This window comes from Tachypleus tridentatus, chromosome 6 (genome assembly GCF_004210375.1).
Source record: "Tachypleus tridentatus isolate NWPU-2018 chromosome 6, ASM421037v1, whole genome shotgun sequence".
Taxonomy (NCBI): Eukaryota; Metazoa; Arthropoda; class Merostomata; order Xiphosura; family Limulidae; genus Tachypleus; species Tachypleus tridentatus.
In genome coordinates this window covers 95759372-95766808 of record NC_134830.1, presented here as the reverse complement: position 1 = coordinate 95766808, position 7437 = coordinate 95759372, and the positions used below count along the sequence as shown (strand labels likewise).

Genomic DNA, 7437 nt, shown 5'->3' with positions numbered 1-7437 from the left:
AACATCCCGTTAAGATGGTTAAAGGAATATTATATAACTATATGCATGTATTGTCACCCTAACTGAAAATAAATTAAAACTTAACACAGAATTTAATAAGAATGTTATATATTTTTCATGTTGATTTAAAAAATTTATAATAATCTATATTAGTGTTGTAAGTTGATAGGATTAGTTAGATTTGATACATTCTCAAACTAAGGAGTCATGTTAAAGCAGAAATTTAAATTCTAACAAAGTAACAGGATGTAGAAACTAAAACCATATTCAAAACAACTTACAAAAACTTTCCCTCAGAAAAATTAAATGTGAAAGATGAGCAACAGTGAACCCCATAATAAAGATTGAATTGTTCTATAATTATGTGTAAAAAGTTCAAAGTTATGTATAGCCATACCCAATTCTTAATTAAATACTAGAGGAAATGAAGCTACTTCAATATCACTCACTACTCATGTCTAACCAAAGTCACTCTTATAGCACACTCATGTTTTTATGGCAACAGGTTACACGTTATAAAATCTTATACTAATAGTTTTAACATTTTAAAGTCTGAGCAACATCCAACCTAATCAAGTAAGGATACTGATTCTAATCTATACATCCTAAATATCTGCAAGAGCTAAGTCATAAGAATCAATAAGTTAATAACCGTTTCTTCATTAATATTATAAATATAATCTAATATGAAATTGTTTTTGGTCTCAGTTTTTTTACACAGGTAGTTCACTACTGCCCCTGTTTCACACCAACACAATACTGCAATACTGTAAAAACAAATGCAACCATGAAGAAAACTTGTTTATGGTTTTAGTGTCTTTCAGACGGGTAGTTCACTAATGCCAGTTGTAATATTATACTCCGTGATATCAAACTGGTACATGTTTAATGGTTCTCGTGAACAACAAACAGCTTTTTCTGAATCAGTATGTTTTCAGTTTTCTCCCAGTTTATAATAGTCATCAAAAACAACGTCCCGTGAAAAACTACAAATCATCTGAACCTATACTTCAGAAATTCAGACATAAATAACACTTACACATAAAAGGACATTTAAATTGAAATTTTATTCTTTTTGATACAGAGAAACATTTTTATTGAAATGTATTTTCACATAAGGATTAACAAATTATTGTTCTTTACACTTTCAAAACTGTCATTATAAATAAAAAGACGAAATTCACAATTCTTATATTCTAAATTCCTCCGAAACTTCCCAGATAAAATATGCAACTAACCTGCACTTATGCTTTCAACTTTGCCTTATAATACTATAAAGTAACACAAATGCAGCCTATTAACTTGCTATAAAAGAAACTGGAACATAAAACATTGTGGCAGAACTGAAAATCTTTCAAAACACTACAACTTAACAGATGATAAAAGTATTATATTTGTATTTATATAAAAAAAAAGTTTAATCTAACCTATCATATGTGATTAACACAATAATTATCGCCAGTTAACACTAGTCACAGATTATAATTACTGGTATACCTGAGCAGCATAGGTTGGGTGCACAATGTAACTGATATAAAAAGATGAAACACCATATTTCTTACAAATTCAAATAAAAAGAAGTTAGTTTGTATTATACACCAGTATACACACAGACTTAATATGATACAAAGCTGAATTTTTTTTCTAATATCCTATAACATATCAGTTGATAAATCAGCAGTTGTTATAATTAAGTCTGTTAGATTCTCCTGTAAAAAACTTAGCTGCATGCAACTTTTTATGATTCATCTAAAAATAGCCCTACTTCAGTCCTACTCCAGTTTGACCATGTCACTAGTTATTCAGCCTTTTCAGATTTTTACCATATATTCTCACATCTCTGAATATGATCTGCAAAAAAATCAGGATTGTGTTCAACCTACTTTTTGTGTTATAAGTTTTTAAAGTATCCTCTAACCATATGTTTTTATTTTGAAAAAAATTCAATTCAGGTGTGTTAGTGTATGCAAATATATCCATACAATTTTGAAAATTACCTGTCAGAATTTTATGAATCACACTGAAATATTCTAACCAGCCTTTCACAATGTTAAATAATGAAGTTGTAAGAAACAAGAAAGAATTAATTCATTTCTGAACAAGTTTATTGGCATAACTTGTTAGATCAAAGGGCAAAGCAAATATATTGTGTATATATTTACAGTTATGCAGATATGGCTGAGTTTAAGATTCATAATATAATAAATACAAAGGTAAATCAGACACAAAAAGCACAGTGCTACAACAGGGGATAACTGCAATAATATAGCAAAGTAGAAATTTAAAAAATTAGGACCCTGCATTTTGAATTAGGACTTTATAGAATAACGAACTAAAGTAATATGGAATAATATTTAATAACAATGAATTGTTACTAAATTTGCCTGCATCATAAAAGAAGTAATGTTTTCTAATTTTACATGTACTGTGAAAACTGTACCAAACAGTAATAATATTATGTTTTAAACTTATCAGTAAACATACTAGAATCCCTCCCCTTATTTACATAATAACACCTAAACACTTGCTAGTAAAGTCTTGAATCACTGTGATGTTGATTTTTATTTGATACTAATATTATCCATTAATCAATTAGTAATATCCTAAATATAAAAGATTAAATGTCAAGATCCATTATGGTGAAGGTAATTAAGAAATTGAGTTCAGTTAATAGGATGAAACATGAAATGTTGAGAACTATTGTGGTGAAGGATTCAGTTACTTGGTGTCCATTATGGTGAACTGGGATTGAAATACCCAAAATACTCATAATAATTACACATCTTTCTTTATTTTCAAGCAGTAATACAAGTGAAATGAATGGAAATTTAAATATCTTCAGTGATTTTGAATCATTGAAACCATGAGAACTAAATAAATTTTGAAAAAGAAGGAAAACAAGTCTTAAGACATGTGGACAAACATACAGTGGAATATCTAAATTTTGTGTTGTGGAAAACAAATTACTAAAATGTTATTGTTATGGGGAGGGGAGAGTTTCATTTTTAAGCCTAAATTACTTTTGCTAACTGCTACTAAGCTTTTCACAATAAAGCTTTAAACAGCTTTTACTTTTTGGAAGAAAAGACATCCACTGAACTTTACAAGTAAAATTTAGACAAGCATAATGAGAGTGGTATGATTACAGCAACATAAAGAAAATGTTTAATACATATAGAATCACAGCAAAATATTGGCTCAATACATTGTTTTAGAGCAAAGCTTTCTGCTGCGTCTAATGCAGTGAATTAAACAACAGAGTTTGAACTTTATAAATGAACACTACCTCATTGGGCACTACAAGTACAATAGAGACTAGCATGATGCTGCTGATATGATCATAGTTATGATAATGAAATATTTAATAGATATAATCACAGCAAAATATTGGCACAAAATTAACAATCATCCAAAAAGTATTAAACACTAGCAAAACAGGAGAGCTTATTCTTGAAGATATCACTACTGTGAACTTAGACCTTACTCTTAACTTCATAATATTTGTTGGTTTATGTATGGTCTAATACTAAATATAAAAGAAAGGGCAAAGCTAATTGCAAGATGAATCTATATTTAGTATTAGACCTTACTCTTAACTTCATAATCTTTGTTGGTTTATGTATGGTCTAATACTAAATATAGATTCATCTTGCAATTAGCTTTGCCCTTTCTTTTACCAGAAGAAGAGAATTAAACTGAGATACCTCATTACAAAAGTAAATAAAGTGTACCAAAATATAACTTTGATAACAAAACAAAAAAGTATTTTCCAGAGATTTGTCATTTTGTGAAAAACAACTTTTACAGTATTTAGTAAATGTTCAACTCGTGTAGGAAGAAAAATGTCAGAATGTAAGTTCTCCAACTAAAAATTATTACAAGATCTTGAAACAAGATAAAAACATTTTCCATAATTTATTTTAAAATCAGATCTAAAACTACACATACTTCATTATTTAAACTTTCTCTTATTTCCACATGTAGCCAAACATTACACTTAACAGAGCAATGATCATTTACTCCCAGATGTTCTAAAATTTCAACCCTCTTGATCATTTCTATATTTAAAGGTAACAATACATCCAACAACAGCAGTTTTTAGTAGGTTCCTTGACTAGATGGTAAAGAAACCCTTTTTGAATTCTTTCCAAAGTGCTTTCTTTCTCTCATAGTTTCACTCTAGCATTTCCCAGTCTACAAGCCTGAAATTAAAATCAACCATAATTATGACCTTGTTTTTTATTAACAGCCAAAATCCTCATTGTAAAGTTGTTGTTTTTTTATCAATTTCATCATTAACATCTGGTGGTTTCTAACAAATTCCCACTAAAAGCATTTTTCCTTTATATCCACTAATAGTAACCCAAATGGATTCAATATTATGGCTATCATTTTTTATATCCTCAACTCTAAGTTGATGCAATTCATATTTTACATATAGTCACTCCTGGCTTTTTGGTACTCTATTTCAATTAAATAGCCTGTAACCCTGTATTTCCAAGAAATTTCTGTCACCAAAATCATCTATATTTAAACATATTTCAGTTATTCCCTTTATATCAAAATCTTATGTTCCTAACAGAACTCTATAAAGTTATCAATTTTATTTCTTATACTTCTAGCATTACAATACTACAATTAAGCCTATCCTTGTAAATTTCATACCCATATCTTATGTTAAAGTTTTCTCAGCCTCTTATTTCTTTTTTTTTTTTTAGTTTATCATGGCTCTCTTCATTGTCTAGTTTTCCCTTACATCTGAGCTAATAGTCTTAGCAGACAAGCCAGCCCATACCCTATTTAAATGTAAACCATCCATTCCAGAGAGCACTGTTACACTCAATTGATCATTCAAGTCCAACCAGTCAATCTGTTAATATTTACATACCAATATAAGCCCGTCAATGAGTTCTAGTGAATTTCATACCCACAGTTAATTTTGGGTGATATTCCTGACAAAAAAAAGTTATGGATTCCTTCTTTAAATACTTTTCACCCCCTCGTATGTACTGATGACCTTCTCTTTCCTACCTTTACCTACATCTTTAGCCCCTACTTGTACCACAAAAACTGCATCTTTGCTTTCCTCTTTAAACCCCTCGGTGGGCTCAGCAGATAGCCTGATGTGGCTTTGCTATGAGAAAACACACACACTCCTCTTTAAACTCCGTTCGTCAGTTGTATCTTGCATCTATGCCCTAGGGTAACATAATTTCATTCTTTTCTTCCTAAGTTCACAAACTACCCCATACACATGCCGAGATCGGTTGCTAAACACTTTACAGTAAAATAGGTTCAAGGTTATTTGTAAAATTTACAGTATACTGACACATAATATTATAATTATGAAGACAACTAAATTATCAGCTATGCACGATATTACAACGAGAACTCGATCTTGATTGTATCCCCATCTAGTGATGAATATATCATAAATAAACTTTAATTGCAGGAGTTTAAGCATTCAGTTATAATTTATAACTAGATTTATATTATTAAATTCTTTAACGCTTAAACTCGTATCTTTTACACATAAATTATTTCCGGATTAAAGGTAACTTTTCTTCTACTTTTATGTAAAAAACAAAAATTAAAAAATCACAAATTTTTCCCATTTTCCAATATTTCGTCGCACTAATAGCTAATACATGTATAAGGCGTACTATTTCTGTGAGCTTTCCTATAAGATTGAGCAAAAATCGCGACATATGATGTATTAATCTACCAAATCTTCACTAACTTAAAATGGGTAATATGGTATTAGGCATAGGATTTTTGTATGTTAATTAGGATAAGTATCGCGATATTATGTGTATTGATATATATGTAAGTCTTCGCGAGTTTGGGCTACATGTCGCATTATTATATGTATTTTTTATAAATATTCATGAATTTAATGTGAGTGTCGTGGTACTACGTGAATCATTTTGTACCTTTTTGAGTATTTAAGTTGAGTATTGCGATATTTGATAGCTTCTTTTGTGTGTAAATTTTTACATATTTCAGATGAGTAACGCGATATTAAATGTAAGATTTCTGCATTTCTACCATATATCATGCCATAGACTACTGTACCCCGCTAGTACAGCTGTAAGTCAACGGATTTACAAACGCTAAAATCAGGGGTTTGATTCCCCTTGGTGGACTCAGCTGATAGCCTGATGTGGCTTTCCTGTAAATAAACACAGACTACTAAACATATTTTAAAAGAAAAGATAACTAAAATATAAATATAATTTGTGATCATTATAGCACTATAATGGGTCTCTTCTCCTTTTTCAGGTTACTTTCCCAAGCAGCGCTGTTCACCCGTTTTGATTATTCCAGGTATGTTATTCGTAATGATGTCAATTCTTTTTTTTTAAATTTTATTCTGAACTTGTTCGTTCTTGTTCACAACGTTACGTTATTGTGGATCCTTTGATATGAGCAATTACAGATAGTATTAGGTGCATTCAATTGTATATAACTCTGTTTGATTTTTGTACTTGTTTTGTGTGTAATATATGTCATGAGGCCTCTTCAAGAGGTTTGTAAATGATAATAATAAAACACCTTAGCATTGTAACTAGACCAGTTAGATGCTGCTCATGTGATTACAAAATACATTAGCAAGCAAAACGCAATGGTGAATAGCCACAGTCAGTGATCTGTTTTCCACACTTTTTAACAGTACACTGTTTTAAACCTCGTTTTTGGTATACTATTGGAATTACAATTTTATGAAAACATTAAGTATCAACTTAGTCTCTGATTTTTAACTTCTCATATTATAATGTATTATTTGTTACCTCTTTACAACTTTTGCTTGATAACAAAAATAGTAAATGCTTTTTTTAGTTCATTGCAATTAGAGCATAAATCTGCAATAATCATAACATTTAAAGGTTTAAGGTAGACCAGTAATCATTGCACTTGTTAATTTAAGAAGCTTAATAAAAGTAGAACAACTTTGTCAGTAAAAAAATCTAATTGTAAATTATGCTTTGAGTTGAGTAAAACTCATTCATACACCCTAAAAATAAAAATAACAGATACAACATTGTTGATTGAGATTAAGGAACAAACAATTGTTTATTTATAAAATGTCATATTTAGAATGATGAGAAACTTGTAACTGTACATGTACTTCAGATACAATAAGTTAAAAAAAACTGCTACATGTTGTTATTGCTGTGTGCAATTTGTATAGTGCTTACATGCTAGTGGTTGCATAACTTAAAAATACTGTAGACTTGTAAAGAAGTGCCTATTATTAGTTAACTGATTTGTAAATCTCTACTGCAGTAGATAGAAACAGATATAAACTTGTGTGAATATGTATCAGTTTCATCTAAACAGATTTTTGAACACTGCGAGTGAAATAACCAAAACATAACCACAGAATACACTAACATATTAAGTATGGAAACAAATGCAAAATCAGAGAAGTCCTAC

The 7437-nt window shown here is 29.8% G+C and overlaps 1 protein-coding gene across 5 annotated transcripts in view; it reads left to right on the top strand.

The window, feature by feature from the left end:
• The first annotated feature begins 5628 nt into the window (after nt 1-5628).
• Nucleotides 5629-7437, top strand: part of LOC143253097 (uncharacterized) — a 107374-nt gene continuing 105565 nt past the window's right edge. For 2 of the 5 annotated variants that reach the window (XM_076506347.1, XM_076506344.1), the window contains exons 1-2: nt 5629-5749; nt 6283-6327. The gene's annotated coding sequence lies outside the window, so the exon portion shown is untranslated. Of the gene's footprint in view, nt 5750-5819; nt 6328-7437 lie in introns of those variants that run through there. The other 3 variants (XM_076506348.1, XM_076506346.1, XM_076506345.1) reach the window with 2 other exon arrangements.